Here is a 27936-nt window from a genome sequence, read left to right as displayed (position 1 = left end):
AGTGGTGGAGATTATGATATTGTGTTTTCAGAGCACTTAAAGGATTATGAAGGGTGAGGCTCAAAACAGGATAGGTCTGACAGAGCCTTTCTCTTTTATAAAGCACTTTGGTCACTGCAACTCCCAGTATCTAGAGACTTTCTGGAGCCATAACTATACCTAAGAAGAGGTGATTAGGGCTTTCACCCAGGGTGCTGGAATTCAGCAGACTCTTGACAACACTTCTAAGTCCTTCAACAGCTTAGCAAAACTGAGTTGAGAGAGAGAGAGAGAGAGAGAGAGAGAGAGAGAGAGAGAGAGAAGAAAGAAAGAGAGAAAAAAGAAAAAAAGAAAGAAAGAAAGAAAGAAAGAAAGAAAGAAAGAAAGAAAGAAAGAAAGAAGAGAAAGAAAGAAAGAAAAGAAGGTTATTGAGGAATCTTTTTAGAAAATGCAGAGAGCAGAAGGAAAGCCAGAAAGAAGCACAGACAAGCAGGATCTCTTTCAAAGCTACAAGTGTCTGTCTTTATTTTTAACATTCTTTTTTTTTTAATTTGAATTTCAAATTCTCTGCTTCCCACCCACCCCTCCCCTTCTCATTGAGAAGGCGGGCAAAATGATATTGACTATGTTATATGCTTAAACAGAAAAGCAAGCTGTACATAGTAGGGATCCACAGTTCAAAGCTACAGTTGATCCTATTATATACTTTATTGATTTATTTATTTTTACCATTCACTTTTTAAAATTTTGAGTTCAAATTCTCTCATCTCCTTCTCCAATGAGAAGACAAGCAATATAATATTGATTATGTTTCATGTTGTTGTTCAGTCACGTCTGACTCTTGCTATATACTTAAAAAGAAAAGCAAATTGTACAGATTAGAGACCTACAGTTTCAAAGCTACAGTTGATCTTACATGCTTTATTTATTTTTAGCATTCACTTTTTTAAATTTCGAGTTCAAAATTCTCTCCCTTTCATGCACCTCCCCTACCCACTGAGAAGGCAAGCAAACGATATGAAATCAATTCTATTATATATTTAAAAGAAAAGTAAGCTGCACATAACAGGGGCCCACAGTTTCATGTATGATCCTCTTTTTCTGTTTGAAATACTAAGCAATATTCTTTTTATTTTGTGTTAAGTTCAGAATTTTTTTTAAAGAAACAACTGAGTTTAGGATCTAGATAATCAGTTCATTAGTAAGTACCTACTATGTGCCAGGCACTATACCAAGCAGTTTGCAAATATTATATCATTTGATCCTCACAACAACTCTGCAAGGTAGATGCTAGTATGATCCCGATTTTATAGTTGAAGAAATGGGCATGGTTAAGTGACTTGCCCAGGGTCATACAGCTAGTAAGTGTCTAAGGCCAGATTTAAACTCTGGTCTTCCTGCCTCCAGGCCCAGTAGTCCAACTACACTACTACTTAGCTACATAGCTGTCTCCCCCAATAAGGCAGTGTCCCTGAGTCTCTCCCTTCCCCACTACATCCCCATTTGAATTTGTCCTAAAAAGTTTACTTAAGACCATGTCATATTGCTTGCCCCAGGACAAATGTCTTTGCTTGTTTGCCCCTGGTGCAGTAATTGCTAGTTTTGACTCTGGGATTTCCCCAAGGTCACATAGCCAGTGGTGGCAGAACTGAGACCAGAACCCAGGTCCTCCACCTTCAGGATTCAGCTTGCATTGCCTCCGAAAGATGAAATTAGATAGTTTATGGAAAGTGTTCTGTGTAACCAGACAGCACCCTCTGAATGGGAACCATTACTGTGATCATCTGAACCAACAGTATCTGAGAATTTCAAGATAGTCTTTACTACAGGACAGTTTTACAAACATCTCCTTTGTTTTTCTAAAAGTCTTTTTAATTGGTCATAGTGAAATCTAAGCCCAAGTCAGTGGTGAGAAAGAACAGAAGAAAGGCCAGAAAGAAGCACAGACAAATAGGACAGCTTTGAAATACAGGTTGATCTTATTCTATACTTCTAACAAAAAGCAGCTGTGCAGAGCAAAGGGTCACAGTTTCATGTACCATTTCCTTTTTCTGTTTCGCTACATATACGCCAGTGCCATGCAATTTGGTATTTGTTATGTTCAGAATAAAATTTAAAAGAGATGAGTCTAAGCCCAAGTTATTGGATGATCCATTATCCATGAAGCTAGGAATGGATAGAGCTGGAATAGGACCTTGGACAATATCTAGTCGGGTATCATTACTCAATAGCCGTAAGAATGATGAGGAAAGTTAATAAGAGGACCTGTCTCCTAGAGGTGTTGTGAGGATCAAATGAGACATATTTGTAAAGTGCTTAGCCAGAGTGCCTGACACAGAGTGGGAGTTTAATAAATGTTTATTCCCTTCTTCCTCCCCCCATTGTCGTTGTTTGTCCTTCATTCTCGAAGAGGAGGATGGCATCAGGAAGGTGATGGTGATGTCTTGACTTGCAAATGAATTGAATTTAGGTGAGGCAGAGGTGTGCAAAATCACCAGCCTCACTCTAAAGCCACATCGCAGGCTAGAGAGAAGACTAAGGAGTCTTCACTGGTATAGGGGACTCCCAGGGGAGGACAGGAACTTCTTGACAATTAATGGTCTTAGAGAGTAGTCTAGACTTAGGCTTGGAGGGAGAAGAGGAGGGGAACAACCATTTATTAAGCCCCTACTATGTGTCAGGCACCATACTAACACTTTACAAATATTGTATCATTTGAGCTTCACAAAAACCCTGGAAAGTAGGTATTGTTATTATCCTCATTTTGTAGTTGAGGAAACTGAGGCAAACAGTAGTTAAGTGACTTGCCCAGGGTCACACAGCTAGCTAGTAAGTGTCAGAGGTGGGTCTTAAATGCAGGTCTTCTTGGTCCTGAGGCTGGCCCTCTATCCACCATGCCATGTGGTCTCATGGATTTTTTAAAAAACAATAAATTTAAGATCTGGCTAAGACCGGTCCCTTTAAAAAGTGGAAGGAGAAAGAACACAAAGGGCCATTAGAGCCAGTAGCTTCTGGGGATAAGTAAGCTCCTGAAGGTCAAGGTCTACTTCAGCATTGTCTTTGCATTTCCAACACCTAATCCAATAGCTGGCACACATTAGGTTCTTAATAAAGGCATCTTCAATTCAATTGGTATATTGGAAGGAGGATGGGGCTTGGCATCAAAAACTTAGGGTCAGGTCCCAATTGTACTGCCTCCTAGCTGTATGACCTTGAGAAAGAATTTAATCTCTCTGAAACTTTATTTCCTCATCTGCAAAATGGCGGTGATGTTTGTTCTACATACTTCACACGGTTCCTATTAGGAAAGTTTTCCTATTAATAGTTGTAGTGAAAAGTGACAGGCAACATGATGTGGTAAATAGAGGGGCAGGCCCTAGAGGCAAGACGATTTGGGTTCAAATTCTACATCTGATTATATACTAATGGTGTGACCATGGAGGAGTAAATCACTTAACTGCCACATAGTAGGTGTTTAATAAATGCTTGTTCCCTTCTTCCTTTCCCCATAAAGAGGGGTTGCCACTGACCTGTGATTTCCTCAGTGTGAGAAAGTCCCAGTATGGAAACTCCCCACAAAGATACAGATCAATGACTCTTCCAGTAACTTACAATCTTAGAGAGTTGTCTGAGGCTCTGAGGGGTTATGACCTGTCCATGGTCACCAGCCAGTATGTGCCAGAGGGAAGACCTGAGCACAAGTCTTCCTGACTCCAAGGTCAGTCCTCAGTCCACTACATCAAACTGCCTGCCTCTCTTTATAATTGAGCTTCAAATGATACTGATTTGGGAAGCAACTAACTCAGTAAAGCAGATAAATTCTAAATATATGATGCATAAAAGGAGTTTCATGTCAAATTAGTAGGTGAACAGGGCCTTCCTTGCACACAGTTTAATTCAAGTTAAATGAATGAATGAATGAATGCTAACAGTGTGACCCTGGGCAAGTCACTTACCCTCTTCCTGAAGTGTAAAATGAGGATAATAATAGCACCTACTTCCCAGGGTTGATGTGATTAGCTCCCATCTGTAAAATGTCGGGGGTTAGACTAAATGACTTCAAAGTTTCCTTAAATCTCTAAATCTGAGATCCAGTGACCCATAAAACCCATGAAGTATGAGGATGCATCTCTGTAACCTCTATCCATGCATCAAATGCCACTGAGCCCTGAAATGTCACCGATGAGATTCTCGCTTGAAGATTCTCTGGCTGCCATTTTGTTTCCAGATAACAGAATGAGGTGCAAAGGGAATGAACATAAGGTAGATCCTGCTGTCCTTTACTTCTGTGCCAGATCCGTCCCACGGAGGCAGCTCCATCAGGAGCCTGGCAGCAAGCAAAGGGATTGACAGGCAGGAGCTGCCCAGCTAAAGCAGGACCCTGCCTGTGCTTGCTCAGTCAGACACCTACCGGGGTCCCAGCACTCTGCCAGCCAGGCCCGCCCCACAGACTACTCTCAGAGTGGACAGGCTGGGCCCGTCAGCCTTTCGTGACTTCCATGCTGCCCTTCAGAGCCATTCTGCCTGTCCTACATTTGTCAGGTTGCCATGAAGCATTCAAAGCTACAGTGATTAAAGGAAGTGGAAAAGGAGGCACATACTCCATCTCTAAGACAAATGGGCTCACAGCTCTGCCCTATGATTGTTGTTTTTATGCCCCTGTGAGACCTTGAGGGAAGGCCCATTGCCATAGTGGACAGGGCACTGAACTTGCAGTCAGGAAGGCCTAGGCTGTGCCTCAAACATTAGCTGCATAAATTTGGGCAAGCCCCTTCATGTCTCTGGGCCTTGGTTTCCCCATCGGTAAAATGAAGGATTCTAAGTTCCTCTGAAGCTCTGAATCTATGATCCCGTGATTCTAGACCTTCCTCACTGAGACTCCAGCTCACAATTTCAAAGAGCAGCATACATCAGCTCTTACCTGTTGTGGCACAGAAACGCTACTTCTGGGGACAGGATCACCCCATGCCAGAGACCCAGCTCAAGGACCCCTCCTGCTTCATGAATTCAGGACCTTGAGCTTCCAGGGGTCCCTGCCAGCAGCTCCCTGGGGATATCCCAGCCCTGCTCCTGCCCTCCCACCTCTCACAGGCTGTTCCTGCGGGTCTGTCTGCGTGTCTGTCTGCCTGCCTTGTTAAAAGGGAAATTGACAGGTGCTTGGGGCTTTGTTCCCTGTGTATAATCATTTAGAGAATGTACAAGACAAACCTAATCTAGGTTTATTCTTTCTTAATCAGGCTAACCAGGTTAGCAGCAACAACAATAAAAGTGGTTTACATTTCTATATGGCTCTAGGGTTTGCAAAGCATTGCCTTTATTTTATCCATTTTGATCCACCCAACCAGCCTGGGAGGTAAGTGTTGTTATCGTTCCCGTTATAAAAATAATAATTATAACAGCTAACACTTACATAACACTTACTATGTGCCTGGCTCTGTGCTAAGTGCTTTACAATTATTATCTCATTTGATCAGTCATAACAACCCAGGGAGGAACGTGCCCATTTTACAGATAAGGAAGCTGAGACCCAGAGAGGTTGTGACATGCCCAAGATCAGGGCAGCTAGGTGGCACAGTGGATAGAGCACCAGCCCTGAAGTCAGGAGGACCTGAGTTCAAATCTGGCCTCGGACCAAACACTTGACACATACAAGCTTTGTGACCCTGGGCAAGTCATTTAACCCCAATTGCCTTTAAAAAAAAAAAAAAGACACGCACAGGATCTCACAGCTAGGAAATGACTGAGATGGGATTGTAATCCAAGCCTTCCTGCTTTGTTCCAGTATTGCAAAAGGCCTTTTGCAGGTATCTCCTCATCCCTAGTGCCTTCTCTCTGCAATAGCTCCCATTTACACTGTACATAGCTTATATGTTCATAGTTGTCTATATGTTGTCTCCCCCGTTAGAATATAAGCTCCTTGAGGGAAGGGCCCATGTTTTTGCCTTCCTTTGTAGCCCCAGTGCTTAGCACAGTGCCTGGCACAAATGAGAGCTTGTAGATTGACTTAATTAATGTCTCCCTATCCAAACTATAAAAGTCTTCATGGCTACCCACAGAAAAGGCCTTTGTTCTGGAATTAACAGCATCTCTTTGATTAGAGTATGAAATTTTGCTACCTTGGGAGGTTTACTGACACCACTCAAGGGGTTGATCCATGGACAGTTCATTTACTTTGGGCTATACCCTTGGTATTGGCCTTTAAATGGCAGCTGAACACATGAAGAGGTGGAGAGATAGAGAGGTGAGATTCAGAGAAGGAATACCCAGATTCAGGTCCCAGGAAGAAGAGCCATCTGGGAATCTCCTTCCATGCAGTCACACAGAAATGAGATGAAAGAGGAGATCATGACTCAAGCCAGGATCCTGAACTGAGCTTTCTGGATAGAAGAAGAGTTCCCAGAGCAAGCAGAGGTTGTTCTGAGACCAATATGGTGCTGGAGCTGGAGCCAAGGAGTAGCAAAGAACAAAGCCATGATGTGGGAGAGGAAAACCAGAATTTGTTCTTCTTTAGTGTGATGAGTTAGAAAGAAGTTGACTTTCTAATGATCCCAAAGAACTTTCTTTTACTGGGGAGGAAGAGACCAGAGGGAGAATAAGACAGCTGGCCTATTAGTCTCAAGGAGTGCATAGGTCTCAAGGAAGGAGTAGTTAACTTTTCATCAACCTAAAGTGTTTTCCTCTTGAGAGGGAGCCTCAAATGCAAGGTAGTACCATAAGTCTAGAGGACTACATAGGTCCTTGGGGGATGGGGTAGTCATTGGAAAGAGGACAATTATTTTGACTGTATATGGCTTTTTAATTGGCTTCCCTGCCTCTGGTTTCTCTTGTTTCCCTGAAGGACTATGACATTCATGAATTCTGAGAACCTGCCTTATCTAAATTTTTGTCTTTCCCCAGCAATCTAACACAATTTTGACACACAAGGGAGATTAATAAATGTCCGTTGATTTACTGATGACCACAATGTTCAAGGCCTTAAGCATGGAACACAAGGGGGCAGCTAGGTGGCACAGCGGATAGAGGACTGGTCCTGAAATCAGGAGCACCTGAGTTCAAATCCAACCTCAGACACAAAACACTCACTCTAGCTGTGTGACCCTGGGCAAGTCACTTAACCCCATTGCCTAGCCAAAAAAAAAAAAAAAGGATGGAACACAAGGATGAACTAAATCCAGTTCTGGACATCAAATTTTAGGAAAGACTTTGACAAGCAAAAACAGGTCCAGAAAAAGGCAAACAGGATGGTGAAGGGACTAGAAACCATGTCATACAAAGATTGGTGTACAGAACCAAGAATGTTTAGTCTGAAGGAAAGAAGATAAGACTTGGGGTTGGGAAAATGTGATTAACTGTCTTCAAATATTTGAAGAGAGATTAAATGTATTTCATTTGGTCTCAGAGGGTAGAAATAGGAGCAATGGAAGATCGGGGAGACTCGGTGGCATTTCAGTGTAAAGAAAAATCTCCTAAAATTTAGAAGTAGGCAACCTCCAGGGATTATGGGCATGCCATAGGCAGGGATCTTTAAGAGGCCAGATGGACTGTTTTTCAGGACAGCAGTAGAGATAAATCCTACTCCCTCCCAATTCTGAGACACCATATGCCTTGATTCTATGTGTTATGGAAGTAATCAGGTCTGATCTTCTGGACCCTGGTTCACTCCCAGAGAGGTAAGTCTTTCAGTGCTGAGCCAGAGAATGTATCCATGGAGCTTTTAGCCTACTGCAGGAGCCAAGACACTGAAATAGAAATTATAATACGTTAAGTACATTTCAAAAGTAGAATCAAAGTGTTCTGAAAGACTCAAGGAGGGAGAAGTCACTACTGGTTGCGGTATCATAGAAGACTTCATGGAGAACGTAATGTTTAATTGGGGCTTTGAAGGAAGATAGGAATTCTACTAACAAATGTTGGGGAGTGACAGAAACGGGGGCAAACTGTCGAGAAAGCACGAGATAAATTTTGGGGTTAGAGCCTTCTTGGCTGGCACATAGGGTTTATATTGGCTGGTCTTTAAAGCTATGGATGGAAAGGAAGTTTGGGACCAGATTACGGAGCTCCTTGAATGCCATATTAAGAATATATTTTTGAACCTGTAGACGACAAGTGTCATTATAGATTTTTAGACAGAGGAGTGACGTCAAAGAATTCCTTTAGGAAGGCTAACCTGGTGGCCAAGTGTAGGGAAATGACTAGGAGGCCATTTCCATATAGTCAAGTCCCAATTGGTGACAATAATGAATCAACTAAAGTAATAGGTGTGTTCAAATTTGCACTATTCAAAGTAATGATTATTTAAAATATGGTCATTGGTTCCAGCCCAAATGGAAATATGCCACGTGAATTCAAATGAAGTGAACATTTCAAGGGATTCCTTGTTCACACTAATCAGGACCTGGGGTAGTCTAGACAAGAAAGAGGTTTTGAGGGCCTGAGCTTGAATGGTGATAATGAAGAGGAATGAATGTGTGTGAGAGAGATAATAGGATTTGGAAGCAGCTAGGTGGTATAATGCATAGGGCACCAGGCCCAGAATCAGGAAGTCCTGAGTTCAAATCCACACTCAGACACTTACTAGCTAGCTGTGTAATCCTGGGCAAGTCACTTAACTTCTGCCTGACTCAGTTTCCTCAATTGTAAAATGAGATAATAGTAGATCCTACCTCCCAGGGTTGTTGTGAGGATCAGACAAGATAATAATTATAATGTCCTTAGCACAATACCTGGCACATAGTAAATACTATATAAATGTTAACTATTATTATGATTATTAATGAGTAATTAGATATAGTGCAGAGATAGAGGAAGAAGTCAGTCAAATATGGAGCTGTTGAGCCTGGGTGATTTGAAGGATGGTGTTGCCACCACCAAAAACAGGAAAGCAAAGAAGAGGGACATGCTGGGCCGTTTGGTTTTGGAAGGCTATCTAGTGTCGGAGAACCTTGGAGACCTGGGTTTGAACCTCAGTTCTGCTCTTTACTAGCTATATGTCTACCATTGCCAGCTTCTCCTCACTCATGATTCCACTCTCCAGACTTCTCCTCTTTCCTCATCTTTACCCCCATTTGAATTGTATGCTCCTTGAGGGAAGGGACTAATGTGCTTATTTGTATTTGCATATGGAGAGCTCCATTGTCTATAGAGTTCTTACTACATGTTCTTTCTGTGTATGGATCCATAAATATGTCACTTCCTTCTTTTAGCTTCAGTTTCCTCCTCTTTATTCTGGACAGGATAGATTCAAAGTCTTTCAAGGAGGAATTTGAACCCAGACAGAGAAAATCTATGCCCCAATGTTGAGTTCAAAGTTCTTTCTGCATATCCAAGTGCAGACCCGGACAGTTCTTCAGATTGTAAATCATATACCAGCCAGCTCAGAAAAGGGAAATGGAAGTGGGAAATAAATCGAGGGGAAGTAGAAGAGGGTTACAGGTCAAACTAGGGGCTAAGTTAGGCTCTTCCCCAAAAAGCACCATTCAGCCAGCATGAGGTGAAGCAGCATTCCAGGAGACAGTCATTTCTACAGAAGTGATGATCAGGGACACATGGCAAGCAGCAGGAGAGCAATGTGCAGGCTGACGAGCCGGGGAGCTAATGCCCCCAAGCCGCAAGTGTTAGCTCAGTCTGGGGGGGCCCAATCTGTGTTTCAGGCAATCTGTGGACTACGATACATTGCGGCACTTCTTGAAACCCCAAGGGATTTGTTTAGAACGTATTCTATGTAAATGCGTTGTTGTTGTTCTTTTTCAGTAGTTTTTCAGTCATGCCTGACTCTTTGTGACCCCACTTGGGGTTTTCTTGGCAAAGATACTGGAGTCATTTGCCATTTCCTTCTCTAGCTCATTTTACAGATGAGCAAACTGAGGCAAACAGGGTGAAGTGACTTTCCTAGGGGTGTCCTGGGAGGACTAGCACCTCTAGTGTGAGGGCTTGCCGAGCCCTTTTCAGGAATGCTCATACACATTTGGGGTCCACCTTCACCCAGCTCTCACATATGGCTCCAAGAGGCTGGACCATGCATGGTGGCCACATCCCAGTAAAACCTCTCAGCAGACAAGCTAAAACAGGTTGAGAATAACCAACGGACCTCAAACTGCCCATGAGTTAGGGGGCTGTCTGCCTTTAGCATGAGAAGACTTCCCTGAGAAATAGGCGGATGAAAACACTCTGTTCCAAGGGCCACGAAGGAGGCTGAAGCAGCAACGCTTAGAGCTCGGTCACGCCTCAGAGATCATCCAGTGCATCCTGGGCCATTGCCACTCATCTTGACTTTTGTCCTGCCCCTGGATTTTGATGATTCTGGAAGAGAGAGAGAGGCTGATGACTGTGCAACTCTGCCTCACTTAAAACCAACTCACGCTCGGGTCAAGACATCACTCGTGGTGTCATTGGTCTTCTTCAAGAAAGAAGGATGAACAATAAACATCTAAGGCCAGATTTGAACTCAGGAAGATGAGTCTCCTTGGCTCTAGGCCCAGCACTCTATGCACTATGGCGCCCCCTAGCTGCCCACTATATAGATGTACAAGATGGATATCATACATGTTATTGCTACCTAAGGCTGTTGGTTGGCCAGGGGAGGGTTATGTGGGATACGCCTCTGACAGCAATCTCTGGGTATAATGGAAACAGTGCTAGATTTGGAGTTGGAAGAGCTAGGATCAAATTCTGCTTTGTTCCTAACTATACCTGCGTGACCTCTTCAAGTAGTTTTACCTCTCTGGGCCTCACTTTCCTCATCTATAAAATGAAAAGAAGATGATAGCGAAAGTAAAAGGGAATTTATATGGTGCCTATTACTTGTCAGGCCCTGTGCTCAGCACTTTACAGACATCTCATTTGTCCGTCACAACAAGCGTGAGAGGTAGATGCTATTATCATCCCCATTTTACAGATGAGGAAACTAAGGCAAATAGAAGTTAAGTGACTTGTCCAGGGTCACACAGCTAGGAAGTGTCTGAGGCCAGATTGATGAGGGGCTGGATTAATGACTTCTGTGGTCTCAAGCACCTCTAGATCCATGGATCATAGGGTCTAGAACTACAAGAGACATCAAAGGTCAAACAGTTGAAGAACACATATTAAGCGCCTCCTGTGTTCCAGGCATTGTGTTAAGTGCTGGAGATACAGAGAAACGGCAATGGAGCTCTTGAAAGTCCTGCTAAGTTGGAAAGACTCTGTGTATGGGTTCGTGCAGAAACTGTCTGAGGGTAAGCATGGTTAAATCCAAAGAGGCTCATCACCGGATTACTGGCTATGTCCACTACACAATGATTGTTGGGCTGGGTTTTTTTTTTTTTGGTTGTTTGTGTATTGGCCAAAGAAACACACAAGTATCATCTTCTAAGATGTAGAAGGACTAGAAATGCTTATGAAATACAAGTGTTTGTTAAGCACACACATAGTAGATACACAAGGCCCTCATCTAGGGCTGGAGGTAGAAAAACAAAAGGAAAAACCATTCTTGACCTCAATGACCTTCTGATCTACTAAAATTCTCACACTGATTAAAAAAAAAGAAAACACTGATTATTCATTCATTCATTCATTCAGCAAGTATTTACTAAGTGCCTACTATGTTCAAGGCACTGTGCAAAGGCTGGGGGTACCAAGATAAAATTGATAACTCCTGCCCTTGAGGAGTTTACATTCTACTGGTCCTTGAGGGGTTTTTTTTACTTTTTTTTTCTTTTGAGAGGCGATGGGGTGAAATGACTTGCCCAGGGTCACACAGCTAGTAAGTGTCAAGCGTCTGAGGCCAGATTTGAACTCTTCCTGAATCCAGAGCCGGTGCTCTATCCACTGTGCCACCTACCTGTCCCCTGGTCCTTGAGGTTTTGAAGGAAATTGTGTAATTGCCTAGTATAGGGCCTCACCTGGCCAGAGAGGATTGCATCTCTTCCCTCTCCAATCCAGTCTTACAGTGAAATTGGTGGAATGGTTTAGAGCAGGGGTTTCCAACCTGAGGTACATGTGCCCTCAAAGGATATAAGAAGTTGGTCAAGGGGGCATGGGAAATATTTGGTAATTAGCTGTATTATCCTGTTGAAATATTCCAGGGGCAGAGCCAAGATGGCAGAGTGAAAGCAGTGACTTGCTTAAGCTCTCCTCCAAACGCCTCCAAATACTCATAAAAAATGGCTCTAAACAAATTCTGAAGCAGCAGAACCCACAAAAAGACAGAGTGAAACAAATTTCCAGCCCAAGACAACCTGGGTGGTTGATCAGAAAGGTGTATCGTGCTGGGAGCACAGTGCAGCGCAGCGTAGGTGCGCAGGCTGCAGCGAACCTGGAGCAGGCCTCAGAGGACTGAATCATGGGCAGCTGTGGAAGTTTCTAGACTCCTCAATCCACCAATGCCAAAGACAACTTAGAAGGTCAGTGGGAAAAGTCTGTTTCTGTCGGTGCTGAGAAAGGAAGGCGGGGTTTCAGCTCCATTCCCCAAGAGCGTGGCCCTGGGGGAGGCATCTGCTTCCCGAGCTTCCAGCCCACAGACTGAGGGGGAATCCAGTGGCTGATCAGAGAGGGACTACAGGGATCTCTTTGCCAGTGCTGAGGCAGGAATCTCTTGCTTTGCCCCTGTGTGGATCTGGGTCACAGTTCTGGGCGTAGGTGCTGGGGTGAAGAGGAGCACTGGCTTGGCGGAGCTTGGAGTGGCTGTGAAGAGGAACCCCTCCTCACAGTTACAGGACAGAAAGGAATACTTGTGGTCACAGGCCAGGAAAGGAGTAAATACCTCGTCCCTTATCATACCACCTTGCAAGAACTGAAAATTTACAGGTCCCTACAAGTATCTCTGAAAACAGCTACACAAACCCCTGAAGCTTGGGACAATACATTCTCCACATTGGAAGCAGACTCTTACCTTAACAAAGAGTTTAAAACTCAAGTAATTGGCTGGGATCATGAGCAAGCAGCGCAAAAAGAGTCAGACTATATTATCTTACTTTGGTGACAAAGAAGATCAAAATATACAACCAGATGAAATATTCCAAAAATAATACTGTCAAATGGGGGTGGGGGTGGGAATTGCAGGTTGGAGAAAGAAAGGCAAGAGGTAGGGTTGAGGTGGGAAAGGGAGAGAGCTTTATAGAGCAGATGAAAAATTTAGAAGAAGCAGCTAAGGAGGATGAGGCAGCTAGGTGGTGCAGTGGATAGAAAGCTGTACACAGAATCAGAAAAACCTGAGCTCAAATCCAACCTCAGACAATTCAGTTGAATTCAGTAAACATTTATTAAGTGTCTATACTATGTGCCAGGCACCATGTTTAGCACTGGGAATACAAAAAGAGGCAAAAGACAGCCCTGGCCCTCAAGGAGCTTACAATCTAGCTATGTGACACTGGACAAGTCTCTTAACCTCTGTCTGCCTCAGTTTCTTCATCTGTAAAATGAGGATCACAACAGCACCTACCTCCCAGGTTGGTAGTGAGGATAAAATGAGATATTACATGTAAAGTGCTTTGTAAATCTTTAAGCACCAAATAAGTGCTGGGTATTATTCTTATTGTGTAGAAATACTTCTTATTGACCAAAATCAAATGAATGAGGTTTGAATACAAAACCTCTTTCATAATAAGCTAGGGGGAACAAACAAATAAACCGGGCAACAGGGACCCAGTGAAAGAGGAGCTTATTAATCTCTGCAATAATCAGAACTCCAAAGTGATTTCCAATCAATAACATTAAGAAATGTGGTGTATGCCCTGGAGAAACGCAAATGCTATTGTTGCTAACCATGACCCCAAAGGTTTTTGTTTGTTTGTTTGTTTGTTTTTGCTAGGCAATGGGGTTAAGTGACTTGCCCAGGGTCACACAACTAGGAAGTGCTATGTGTCTGAGGCCAGATTTGAACTCAGGTCCTCCTGAATCCAAGGCCGGTGCTCTATCCACTGCGCCACCTAGCTGCCCCTGACCCCAAAGTTTTAATTGCATTTATATCAGTTTACCTCTGTGCATCAGGATTCTTGGTTCTTATCTCCATCAAATCCAAAGCAAGAAACAAACTAAAGGCTAAACATTTTATGAGGGTAAACTCTCTCAAAAATTATGCCCAGAGGTGCAGCTAGGGGGCGCAGTGGATAGAGCACTGGCCCTGGAGTCAAGAGGACCTGAGTTCAAATCTAATCTCAGACCAGACAATTGACACTTACTAGCTGTGTGACCCTGGGCAAGTCACTTAACCCCATTGCCTAGCCCCCCAAAAAATTTTTTTTAAATTATGCCTAGAATAAAACTGTAAATTGCACAAAAAAACCCAGAATTAATAATCACATGAATTGTGTTCTGATCATTTGACAACTTATAATACTAAAAAAAAAAGTATGTACTGAATAATCTTATTCAAGAAAAATTAATTGCTCTGATTTCTTATGTACAAGGAAAATTAGAATTTATTTTCTTTCTTATTCAATAGGAAGTACAGTCACTTAACATTCACTTTTAGCATTTCATACAGTACCTACTACGTGCCAGGCACTGAGCTAAGCACTTTAGTTGAAAGCCAAGAGACACGTGGACTCCTAAAAGTTGGGAACCCCCTAATTTAGAGCAATTTGGTTTGCTCTAGAGTTCTTTGATAGTGGAATGGGGACAACAGGGCAATGCTCTGTCCAAATGATTTTTCTCCTTAGGAACTTACCAGATGACTAAAGTACCAAGAGGTCCAGTGGGAGTATGAGCTAAGGCAAACATTTCAATTCATGGAAGCGCAGAAAGAGAAGAAGGCAAAGATTAGGAGTCTCCAGGGAAAGAGAGGCAGGCAGCTTTCAAAGGAATCCAGAGAGGATTTCAGACAACCAAGGACAGCCCTTGCCTATAAGACTGACTGAGATCTGCTTCCAGAGAAAGAACTGATATTCAGATTGCACATGCCATCTTGGGAAGGGAGGTGGGAGGGAGGGGGAGAAGATTTAAAACTCAAAAGCTTATGGAAATTAACATTGAAAACTAACAATAAATTAATTAATTAAAAAGAAAAAAGAAAGAACTGATATTGTCTGAATACAGACTGAAGCACGCTATTTTTCACTTTCATTCTTTTTCTTTTATTCCAATTTTCTTATACAAAGTGACTAACATGAAAATGTTTTATATGATTGTGCATGTATAACCCATCTTTGATTGCTTATCAATCAAAGGGGGTAAGGGAAAGAGGGAGGAAAGGATAGAATTTGGAACTCAAAACTTTTAAAAAAAAAGTTTAAAAATTGTTTTAACATGTAATTGGGGAAAAAATAAAATATGTTCTAAAAAAAGACTTGGGGGAAGGAGGGCGGTGGTTAGCCTGGAGAAAAGGAGACTTGAGCAGGAGGTATGTGAGCCAGCTTCAAGTATCTGAAAGGCCGTCCCATAGAAGAGGAATGACTGATACGTGTTCTGCGTGGTCCCAGAGGGCCAAACTAGGAGCAATGAATGGGAGTTACAGGCAGGCAGATTTCCTACCGATGTAGGGGGAAAATACTTAATAATTAGATGCTTCCTAACAAATGGAGCAATAAGAAAATGAAACAAGCTGCCTTGCAAAGGGGTGAGTTCCCCATACTTGGAGTTATTCAAGCAAGGGTTGAATAATCGCATGTCAAAGATGCTTTACTTGCTCAGAGTAACAATTTTACCAGTTTATCCAGGAAAGGATGTCCATTCATAGAATCTTAGAATTTCTGATGCAGACAGAAATCATCAAGCCCAGCCTCCCGCCTGAAAAAGAAATTCCTTCTGTGGAACCCTTGAAACTTTTGCTTGAATACCTCCATCAATGGGGAGCTCATCATTTACTAAGGCAAAGACATTCAATTTTTGAACAGTTCCAATTGTCAGGAAGTTCTTCCTTCTATTAATGCTAATAAAATGCCTTCCTGTAACTTTTCCCCACTGTTTCCAGCTCTGCACTCCATAATCTGTGTGCTTTGGCCAGAAAACAATCTGTAGGTTTCAGGTCTTTATTTGATCTCTGTTTTCTAATCTCTTGTTTCTCCATCTCCCAAAGTTTTACCCAGAGTCCTAGATGGCTCAGGACCTATCTCCCAAGCAAAAGAGATGATGGAGGGCAATGTTTTCTTTCAGAGGTTCCCAAAGTGCTCAATATACCACCCCCAAAGGGGTGCTAGAACAATCCAGGGGGGTGGTAGTAGCCTCGGGTGCAATTGCAGGGGGTATTGAATAAAAATAAAGGGGTGGTAGAATCATAAGAAGAGAAGAGAATTTTGAAAAGCTGTTTGTACATCTTTCCATCTGTTGTATAACAGAGTTAAAGTTGTAATGATTACATTATTTTCCAAATAAACACACAAGATGAAAATTATAATTGTTCAGTATGCCAACAGGTCTTAACAAGCGAGTGTTGGCAGGCAAGCTTGTCATGCATTGTTGGGCAGTCTAGCATGCATCGGCAGGAAAACGTGCATGTAATGACTTGTTTACAATATGATACTATATGGTGACATAGCACAATATTGTGTCATCAAAATTTCAATGCAGGAAAAACCCACAAATTTACAATAAATTAGGAAATTTAAGATGCGTCTTTTAAAATTTTTTTTAAATGATACAAATTTTTTTTAAAAAATTAAAGTGTTAAGAAAAGTAGATTTTCAGGGGAGCACTGAGTAATTTTTTTCAAAGGAGCAGTAGGCCAAATAAGTTTGGGAACCTCTGCTTTAAATCATCCCTGTAAGGGCATTTAAGTCGTAGAACAACAGATTTAGAGCTGGAAGAGTCCTTAGAAGGTATTCAATTCAACCTTTCCATTTTACAAATGGGCAAGGATGCCTTTTATGCAGCCCAGAGGTGACTGTTGTCATAGAACTGTGTGCTACCCTCAGAACAGGATGGCACCCAGATCACTGAATGGATACAACATATGTGTGCAACTCATATGTGATGCTATATAGTGTGTTCCTACTTGAATTCTTTGGTAGCATGTTCCTACATGAGACATAGTGAAGTATGTATCTGCTTGTGACATATATGTATATTCTTTTATGAAACTGCATTCATTGTACTGCACGTGGCCTACGTATCTGGAATAATTTGCATGAAATTGTACTACGTATAATTGGATAAATATTGTACAATGCATACCCATAGACCATACCTAAATACCCAGGATAATTTTCAGGGTCTTCAAATTCTTTAATTGTGGGGAGAAAATAACAAACATACATTGGAGTCTTTACTTCTTTCCCTTATTCCCTGACTTTCTAGGAAGAAGGGTGTATGCAGTGATTAGAAAAGAGAAAAGACTACATTTCCCAGGATGCTTTGGGATGACAAAACGTTGGAGAACGCACAGAGCTCTGACATTGATTGGCAAAGAACAGGCATGGTGGAGAAGAGGGAGAGAAGCCATATGCCTGCCCCTGAGGCAAAAGCATTTGGCAAGAAGGCATCTGTGAGCAGTGATAGCTGAGGCACGGGCAGAGACATTAGCTGTCAGGCCAGTGTGTAAGGCTTCCTCAGCTAAGGCAGAGGCTGCAGGACTAACAGTAATCTAATTGGACTGTGCACACAATTCAATAATTCAATAAACATTTATTAAGTACCTCCTATGTGCCAGGCTGGAGCAGTGGATAAAGTAGGGGACCTGAATCAGGAAGACTCATCTTGCTGAGTTCAAATCTGGCCTCAGACACTTACTGGCTGTATGACTGTGGGCAAGTCACTTAACCCTGTTTGCCTCAGTTTCCTCATCTGCAAAATGAGCTGGAGAAGGAAATGGCGAACCACTCCAGTATATCTGCCAAGAAAACCCCAAATGGGGTCATGGAGAGCTGGACACAACTGAAAAATGACCGAACAACAGTAACAGCCAGATGTGAGAGGCAACAGCATCTTCACCGAGAAGTTCCAATTCTACCCTCATTATGGGGACTTCGTCACCAATGCTCCAAGTTATACCTTACTAGCTGACTCAGGTCCAAATCTCATTTATGTTTATCTGTTTTATAATAACTGTGTTTAAGCGTTAAATGTGTCCAAATGCTTAAAGCTGCCTCTGTAGCTAGCAGGTAAACTACCATAAATCCCAGTCAATAGCAAACCAAACTCAAATTTCTCAACAAAACCTCTGGGTAGAGGCAAACAGACCATAAAGAGATGAATTCTTGAGAGTTCCCCAAATGGAATCCAGCCCAATTGCCAAGACTTTGGTTCCTGCCCCCATCAGACCTTGGTAGGGTAAGGGTCCCAAGTCTACGGGCCTCACTTCATGCTCAGATCATCCAGTGCTCAGGGAGAAAGGCAGGAAGACAGGTGGAATCTTGTCACTTGCCATGAGTCTGGACAGCCTCAAAGCTGTGGGGGCTTTGGCATTCATTCATTCATTCATTCAGCAAGCATTTATTCAATGACCATAGCATGCTAGACACTTATTTGAGTACTGGGGATATAAAGACAAACACAAACAGTCCCTGCCCTGTGGGGGCTTACACTCTACTAGAGGAAAGCAATGTGTACATAGAAAATGAAATAAAAATATACAAAGCTGATTTAAAGCAATTGGGGGGTAGGGGGGACACTAGCCATCAGCTATCTTTTCTATTGTAACCAGTAGGGTATTTCCCTTATTTTTCAAGTATGACCCTGGTGGAGGTCTTATACATGTCAGTTTCCCCATCTGTAAAATGGGGGGAATGGACAAGAAGGTTCCTAATAGGCCTTTTAGTTCTAAATCTATGATCTCGTGATCTTACGAGAGAATATGTGTAAAGTGCTTAACAAAGTCCCTGGCACATAGTAGGGACTTAATAAATATTCATTCTCTCCCTGCTGAGATGCCCAAGGAGCTCCCACCAATTGCAGCACTGAGAAATGACCTGCCAGGATTTTGTGCCTCCCGGTCACCAGTGGCTTCCACCCAAATTCACAGCACTTCCTGTTCTCCTCATGGCCTCCCAGGGTCATAAATGAGAAGTTGTTTTGTTGTTGCTCAGGCACGTCCAACTGTTCATGACCCCCCTGAGGTTTTCTCCACACGTACTGGAGTGGTTTGTCATTTCCTTTTCCAGCTCATTTTACAGATGAGGAAACTGAGACAGAGTTAAGTGACCTGCCCAGGGTCACACAACTAGTAAGTGTCTGAGGCCAGATTTAAATTCAGGAAGATGAGTCTTCTTGACTCCAAGCCCAGAGCTCTATCCACTATGTCACCTGGTTGCCTCAAGTTGAAAATTAGTCTGACCTAATTCAAGCCAATCCAACGAGCATTTACTGAACACCTGCTACTACAAGACTGGGTGCTAGGGAAACAAAATCAAAACAAAAATGGCCCCTGTCCTCTCTAATCTCAACAGTTTAACAGTCAGGTTGGTGGAGCCGAGGGGGCTCACACTACCTCAGAGCCTGGTGATTCTCAGAAACCAGGCAGGCAGACATAATCAAAGCATGAGTCACAAGAGGAAACAAAATTCACCGTCAATAGGAAGCCTCTTCGAGGCTTCCTGTAAGGGCAGGAACCAATTCCAGGGCTTGGCAACTTCGGGGTGTGTCCTGGGCAATGGGAGCAGGGGAGCCAGAGATAAAGACAGGCCTTGACAGGTGCCCAGACAGCTACCCACGCTGTTGAAAGCACGGTTTCCATGGCCCCAGAGTGGCTTGGGAATTTTGGATTGAGTCTGGCTAAACATAGAAGAGAAGTACCTAGGAGAGTGGATGTGAGGTGACAGGCAGGGGCCAGGTTGGGGGAATCAGAAACTGAAGAGTCACTGGAGCAGGCTATGGGACAAGGACTTCTGGGCCAGGATCTGGGCTGCCCAGCTTTGGCCTCAAATCACAGCCCTGCTGGGACCATGCTAACCTGCCAGCCACTTGTTGGCATCTCCCAGACAGTCTCCCTTTCCTAACCTGGTCTCCTTTGCTTACTCTTTTTATCTTTGAAATGCATCACACACACACACACACACACACACACACACACACACACACACACACACATACATACACCCCACCCCACCAACATGCACACGCACACATTCACACTTAGGAGGAACAAAGATTTTTTTTTTTCCTCTGGGACTGGTTTTCGAGCTGACATTAAAAACTGACACCCTGGCTGAAGCAAAACTCCCAGTCATTAACTCACTTCCCCTTGTCAGTCCCATTGCGAAATTAATTGCCTATCTCTCTGTCCGGAGCTGCCAAACGAGTTTCTCTGTCTCACACTGACTCAGTGTGTTTCAAAGACTGCCTGTGTATACAGGTTCAGAGAATTTCATCAGAGAAATACCAGGGCACCTGAGAATATGTCCTTCTCAACCCAGGTCAACTCACTTTCTTTTCTTAAGAGCTCTCTCCCCTACATGATGAGGTCAGCAAGGCATTTGATGTATGGGTTAGGACTGGATCACTCTACTGGAGCTGGAGCAATTAACACCAGGGCTGCGGGATGTCAATTTGCCTTCAGTCTCATTACTGTAAGGATCCTGGATTTCATCCATGTGCTCAACCAGGAGGCGCTGAAGTTTATTGAATAAGCGTGTGTGAAATAAGTCCCAGTCAGGCCTGGGCTTTAGGAATATAATAAATAGCTAGTGTTTATATAGCGGTTTAAGTCTGGCAAAGCTTTTCACATATGTCATCTCAGCAACCCTGTGTTCAGCTGTTGTTGCTGTTTAGACATTTTCAGTTGTGTCCGACTGTTCGTGACCCCATTTGGGGTTTTCTTGGCAGGGATACTAGAGTGGTTTGCCATTTCCTTCTCCAGATCATTTTACAGATGAGGAAATTGAGGCAAACAGAGTTAAGCGACTTGCCCTGGGTTACACAGTTATTAAGTGTCTGAAGCTGGATCTTGGACTCAAAGAGATGAGTCTTCCTGACTCCAGGCCTGGACCACCTAGCTGCCCCAACCCCGTGCAGTAGGTGCTATTATTAACCCCATTTTACAGATGAGGAAATCAAGGCAAACAGCAGTTAAGTGACTTGTCCCAAGATCTTCCTGACTCAAGGTCCAGCGCTCAAACCACCATAGCACCTAGCCACTCCTGGCTACCATTTTGGCAGCTGCTGGGAGGACAGACTGACAAAGGGAGACACTGTAGACTAGGAGCCCTCATCTAAGAAGAACAATCCCTCTGCTTAGCATGTTGTGAAGATTATGATCATGAATTATGCTCCCTCGACAGCCTTAGAACCCAGCCCCACCGCCCATATTTTAGGATCTGGGACTTCATAAGTTGCTGTTGCCAAAGCAAACCCAGTGGCAGCCAACCTTCTGATAATCAGTCTGCCTCCCTATACTTAGCCAGCTTAGAAAGCAAGAACGCCACCTGTCCCCCAGGGCCTCACCCCAAAGCCTTTGCAATGCAACAGGACCTACCAGGCCTTGTAAAAATAGCGATAACTAGGCCCGCAGAGCAATGTTGGTCCTACTGTGTTAAAAATCATCATATCATTTTAATAAAATGAGCTAGCTGTATATAATATAGATTCATAGTTTCCTATATAAGTCTCCTCTTTTGCTCTTATCTATGGAAATATTCATGGTTGTTGGTATCTGTTGGTAATTTTAAAATTTTTAAATAATAATAACTACCATTTACAATGCACTTTAAAGTTCACAAAGCGCTTGGTATAATTATCTCACTGTAGCTTCACACACACCCTGTGAATTAGGTACTCTGGGCAATATTAGCCCTCCTTCCCTTTTCTTTTGTTTTTTTTTTTGTGATGAGGCTGGGTCTCCCTATCCCACCCAGCCTGGAAGTACAGTGGCATTTCACAGGCCCAATCCCATTTCACCTGCTTTGTTTTTCCCTCCTTAGGCAACCTGGTGGCCTTCCCCCTTTGGGTGGCTCGCCATGTTGGTTTAGTTCAGACACCCATTCAACTTTAGCCCCATGTAGCTCAGCTCTCCAGAGCTCAGATGATCCAGCCACCTCAGCCTTAAAGAGAGAAGAAAAAGTTTGGAAGCACCATTATGGGGAGAGCTAGAGAGAGTCAATTGGTGAGGAATTAAGGGATGGAGTAGTGAAGGTCCAGCTTGTGATGGACACAGCCACCACATTGATGTCACTTCTACCAAAGGCATTCTGCAGCACTGGAAGAGCACCTGAGAAGGTTGGCAAAGAGTAAGGCATGGTTGAGGATGGACAGAAATAGGAATAGTGGCAGAATAAAGGGGCAATGGATGCAAGGGTGGAGAACTATGTATGGTTGAACTAGTCAACTATTGGACCAAGATTGGGAAGGGAGGAAAATGGGGTTGGGAAAGATGGGAATGGAATATCGTGTAGAGATGGTGAGAATAGAGGCCATGGTTCTGGTGAAGGATCACAAATTTAGACCTGGAAGGGACCAGAGATCATGAAGTTCAACCCTCTTATTTTACAGAGGGGGAAACTGAGGCTCACAGACAAGAGATAACTTCCTGAGGGTAATACTAGTCAGGGTGTGAGGGGGGATTTTAGTCCAGTCTTCCTGATTCCAAGTCCAACATTCTATCTGCCATATCACACCACCTCTCATGGGTTAGGCTTGGGAGGAGCGAGGCTGAGAAGAGGAGATTGTGATCAGAGTGGCAGTCAGAGTCCAAGGTCATGGAGTTGGTCTAGTTGTGGGATGGTGAAGTATAAGGTATTACTGTTCATTTGAGTGACTGATGTTGAGTGACATCAATGTGGTGGCTGTGTCCATCACAAACTGGGCCTTAATTCCTCACCAATTGACTCTCTCTAGCTCTCCCCACGACGGTTCTTCCAAACTTTTTCTTCTCTCTTTAAGACCCCAACACCACCCCAACCATTACCTGCAAGGTCCTTGAGCGCAAGGATTGGTTTTGCCTCTCTTTGTATCCCCAGAACTTAGCACTGGACTTGGTACCTAGTCAGCACTTAATAAATGCTTGTCAACTAGATGACTTTCTCAACAGATTACTTCACCAACTAATTTTTTTTTAATTTTTTATTCAATTTTATTTTCAGTTGCACATTTTCTCCCTCCTCCATCCATTGACAGGGCAAGAAATACAAATAGCCATTACACATAAGAAGTCATGCAAAATATATTTCTGCTTTAGCCAAATTCCAAAAAAGGGGGGAAAAAAAGAAAGAGAAAAAAATGTTTTAATCTGCACTCTAAGTCCATCAGTTCTCTATCCAAAGCTCACTTCCTAATTTGCTGGAAATTTGTGGAAAAAATGAGGTGAGCTATCATCACCTCCTCCATCACTCCTGATTCCACACCTCAAAAATCACTCTATACATCACACACCTTCCTCTCCTTTTCTCCAGTCTTTGAGAAAGAAATAACCCTTTCTCTCCTAAAGCTGAACCTTAGGAATCTGCTTGTGCTATTGATTCCATCCCCTCTAGTCTCCTCTGGGACCTTGTTTCATTGATCATTTCCCCTCTCTCTGTCTCTCTCTCTTTCTCTCTCCTCTTCCTCCCTCCCTTCCTCTTTTATTTTCAGTCTCTCCTTCCTTACAAACAACCTTTCCCTTCAAAACAAAGCAAAAGAAATTTTAAACCTTTCTACTTGACCCTGCCGTCCCCTCAAACTATTGCCCCCTCTCTCCATGCCAAACTCCTAGAAAGAATCACTTATATTTGTTCCCTCCCCTCCTCACCTCCCACTCACTTCTCAATCCCTTACAGTGCTCAGCACTGTACTGAAACTCTGTCTCCAAGGTTACCAGCAATTTCTTCATTGCTAAATCCTGTGGTCTTTTCTCTGTCCTCATCCTCTTTGACCTTTCTGCAGCTTTAAATACTGCATACCATCCCACTCTCCACCTTGCTTCCTCTCTCCTGCATTGGTTTCTCAGGCATTGATCTCTCCTGGTTCTTCTCCTGCCTGTCTAACTGGACCTTTGCTGGTTCATCATCCATCTCCCATCCACCAAATGTAGGAGTCCCTTAAGGACACCTGCTCTTCTCTTTCCACACTCTCATCCCTAAATATTCTTTCTCTGTGCAGTCCTTGCGATGCCTTTCCCTGCATGCCACTTCTACTCATCAAATGCTTCCTTCTCTATGAAGCCCTCCTTGATTCAATTTTGACCTTATGTTCAATGATCATGTGTAAAGCAGACGATTCCCAAATTCCTTTTTACAGCCTTAATCACTCTCCTGAATTCCAACCCAACTGCCTAGATGACTTGATGTTTTTCAGCCTCAACATGCCCAGAATTAAACTCATCGAGGTCCCCTAAAACTACCTTCCTCAAAATGTCCTTCCTATTGAAGGAACCACCATCCTCCCAGTCATGCGGTTCAAAACCCATTTTCCTTGACTCTTTCCTTCCCCTCACCTCCATAGCTGCTGCTACTACTTCCACAGGCTCTCCCAATTTCTCTTCATTCACATGGCCCCAGCTCTATTTTTGACCTTTATCACTGTTTAACCGACCCACTGCAATCACCTTCTCTCTGGCCTCCCTACTTCCAGTGTCTCCTTTCTCCAGTAGCCCTGACCAGGTCGCTCCCCTGCTCAAAAACCTTGAGCAGCTCCCTATTACCTTCTACGATAATCAATTAACCAATAAGTGTCCAATTACTTTGAAGCGCTTTGCCTAGTATGTGTTCTCATCAGGGTAGTTCCTCTCTGGACCAGTGCAGATAACATTCACTCCACCCCACTCCATACAATTATTCATTGTGCCAGATGTTGTGCTAAGTTCTGGGGATACAAAGACAAAAGCTTAACATTCTCTGTCCTCAGCTCAGCATTCAAACCCCTCCAAATCTGGCTCCAACCTATAACTTTTCCATTCTTAGCTTGTGTTATTCCACTTTATACACGCTATATCACTGACAAACTGTCCCAGTTGTTATTCCCTGACCCCAACATACCATCTCCAGCACACACACACACACACACACACACACACACACACACACTGTCTGTCCTCCCTGCCTGGCATGTACTTCGTCTCCTCATCTCTGCCTCTTAGGATCCTCAGTCTCCTTAAATAAATAGCTCAAGGAGCTGCTAGGTGGCCCAGTGGATAGAGCACTAGCACTGGAGTCAGGAGGACCTGAGTTCAAATCCAGCCTCAGACACTGACTAGCTGTGTGACCCTGGGCAACTCAGTTTGTTTATCTACAAAATTAACAGGAGAAGGAAATGGTTAAACCACTCCAGTATCTTTGCCAAGAAAACCCCAAATGCGGTCATGAAGAGTCAGAAACAAATAAACAAAAATAACAAATACTGGTTGACTGATTGGATCCTTCGTAGAAAATAAGCTCTTTACACAAGCCATTCCCCAACTGATAAATGGTCAAGGGATATGAACAGGCAGTTCTCAGATGAAGAAATTAAAACCATCTATAGTCATATGAAAAAATGCTCTAAATCACTATTGATTAGAGAAATGCAAATCAAAACAACTCTGAGGTACCACATCACACCTATCAGATTGGCCAACATGACAAAACAGGAAAATGATAAATGTTGGAGAGGATGTGGGAAAATTGGAACACTAATGCATTGTTGGTAGAGTTGAATTGATCCAACCATTTTGGAGAGCAATTTGGAACTATGCCCAAAGGGCTATCAAAATGTGCATACCCTTTGACCCAGCAATAGCACTTCTAGGGCTATATCGCAAAGAGCTCATACAAATAGGAAAAGTAATCACATGTACAAAAATATTCATAGCAGCTCTTTTTGTGGTGGCAAAGAATTGGAAATTGAGAGGATGCCCATCAGTTGGGAAATGGCTGAACAAGTTGTGGTATATGAATGTAATGGAATACTATTGTGCTATAAGAAATGATGAACATGCTGACTTCAGAAAAACCTAGAAAGACTTGTATGGTCTGATGCTGAGTGAAGTGAGTAGAACCAAGAGAACGTTGTACACAACAACAGCTATGTTGCACAATGACTAATATTGATAGACTTAACCCTTCTCAGCAATACAAGGATCTAAGACATCTCCAAAGGCCTCATGATGGAAAATGTTATCCACATCCAGAGAAAGAACTATGGAATTTGAATGCAGATCGAAGCACTCTATTTGCTTTTTTTTTTCTCTTCCATTGAGTTTTGTTTCCTCTTTCTGGTGGTTCCTCCTATTGGTTCTAATTCTTACTTACAACACGACTAATGTGAAAATATGTTTAATAGGGATGTATATGTATAGCCTATATCAGGTTATGTGCCGTCTTGGGGAGGGTGGTGGGGAGGAAGAGGGAGAAAAATTTTAAACTCAAAAGTATGTGGAAGTGATAGTTGATAAATCAAAATAAATTAATAAAAAAAGAAATCAGAAAAAAATAAAGAAAATAAAAAAAGAAAATGAGCTCTTTGATGGCAGGGATGTTTCCTTTTGTCTCTGTATGCCCAGCTTTAACCCAGTGTCTGACACACAATGTTTAATAAATATTGGTCAAGTTTAATTAATTTCAACAAACACTTTTTAATAATGTACTATGTACCAAAATACCGTGCCAAGAAGCCCTGGAGATACTTCAAGTGGGGCCCAAGCCACATGAACGTGTAATTGGGAAATGCTTAACAAAGCAAATAAAAATACAATAAGACGTCAATAACATTACGCTCGAAAACTAAGTCAATATGGAACCCACGGGGATACTTTTGTACAGATGAGTGGTCCCCATTTCTGTTTGACTTTGACACTGCTGTTGTACCACATAGGCCTCTGCAAACTAATTAGAAAGATAAGTGACACTATAGCCGATTACCTTGGTACTTTGTGTGAAATGAATTCTACCCCGGTGGGTTCTCCTTTCCAAATGCAGATGACGGTCACTCCACACCTTCTCATCCTGGGCAGCTGGAGTCTGCATTTTTCCATCCCTCCTCCAGAGGGAATCTACCCAACACAGTTAACCCTTTTCTCTAATTCCTTTATATAAACTCTGAGCTTTAAAGATCTTGAGAGAGAGGAGAGTCCTGCCCCAAAGGGAATCTTTTCTGAATTAGGTGAGAATCACAGGGTGGGATACATAACCAGGCCAGGGTGATTTAAGGGTTTCCCCCAGCCCTTATCTTTCTGATTTCAACAGAAGGGAGGGAGAAAAGCAAAGGAAAAAGACTGAGTTTATTTCTTACTCCACTATGACCAGAAGTCATTGGTCCTTTATATTCCCAGAACTGATACAACCAGATGCAATGCTAACTGTATTTTGAAGGTTAAAAGTGAAAGCAATCCCTTTTAACTTTTTAACTAATTCACTAACTAAATGCTGGAAGATCTCCAAGATTAGAAATCATCAGGTTCTATCCAGTCCTTTTACAGACAAGGAGGCTGGGACTCAGAGATACCCAAGGTCACCCGGCCTATTTTACACAGAGCCAAAATGACAACCCAGGTGTCCCGACTCCTCATTCAACATTATTCCTTGCTGCAAGACCTTTACTATCTAATTAGGCAGAAGTGAAAGGACTCTTTATCTTTTAGCTTTTTAGCTAACTGCGGACTATGTCTGACTCAGGAATTCTGCCTTCCACCGATAGCAGTACCATCACAGCCCACCCCTCTTGGGTCAGGAGCCCCTGGTTCAGCTCCCTACCTCCACTCATGCCAAGCATATGTCCTGGCTCAAGAAAGACATGCCCAGATGAATCAAATTTATCTTTTAACTGTTTAACCAATTGTTTGAGCGGCTAATCTGGGTAGGTGACCAGCACAGAGAATATTCTTACCTTTTATTCCAAGCTGCTACAAAAGGCAGGAACGGTAAAATACCAAGCAGTACCAGGAGCTGGACATGGACTAGAAACCTGGAAGACTGTTGACAATAAGCAAATGTTCAGTGTGAGTCCAAGGTTAGCTTGTACTTACCCTGGCAGGAAAAAATCAAGGCTGAATTAAACAAGGGCTGAAAGCAGTTGAAATTTAGCCAAGGAGATACAATATTGTACCTGGGCATTCACAGTTATTTTCAAAAGTTCTACATCTTAACTTGAATGTGTTATACCTTACTAGTTATCAGCAATAGGTTGACACGTATACTATTAAAGAATTATGTCCATATACTTATCAAAGAG

General features: G+C 42.9%; 1 long non-coding RNA gene across 1 annotated transcript; it reads right to left on the bottom strand.

The window, feature by feature from the left end:
- Positions 1–663: 663 nt before the first annotated feature.
- Positions 664–27680, bottom strand: LOC110218960 (uncharacterized). The gene is made up of 2 exons (XR_002327455.2): positions 27592–27680; positions 664–10278 (listed from the first exon to the last, which is right to left on the bottom strand). It is a non-coding gene; the product is annotated as an uncharacterized LOC110218960 (long non-coding RNA).
- Between the last annotated feature and the right edge of the window lie 256 nt (positions 27681–27936).

This window comes from Phascolarctos cinereus, unplaced genomic scaffold (assembly GCF_003287225.1).
Source record: "Phascolarctos cinereus isolate Bilbo 61053 unplaced genomic scaffold, phaCin_HiC Scaffold_9;HRSCAF=440, whole genome shotgun sequence".
Lineage (NCBI taxonomy): Eukaryota > Metazoa > Chordata > Mammalia > Diprotodontia > Phascolarctidae > Phascolarctos > Phascolarctos cinereus.
This window is presented reverse-complemented; position numbering and strand designations above follow the sequence as displayed.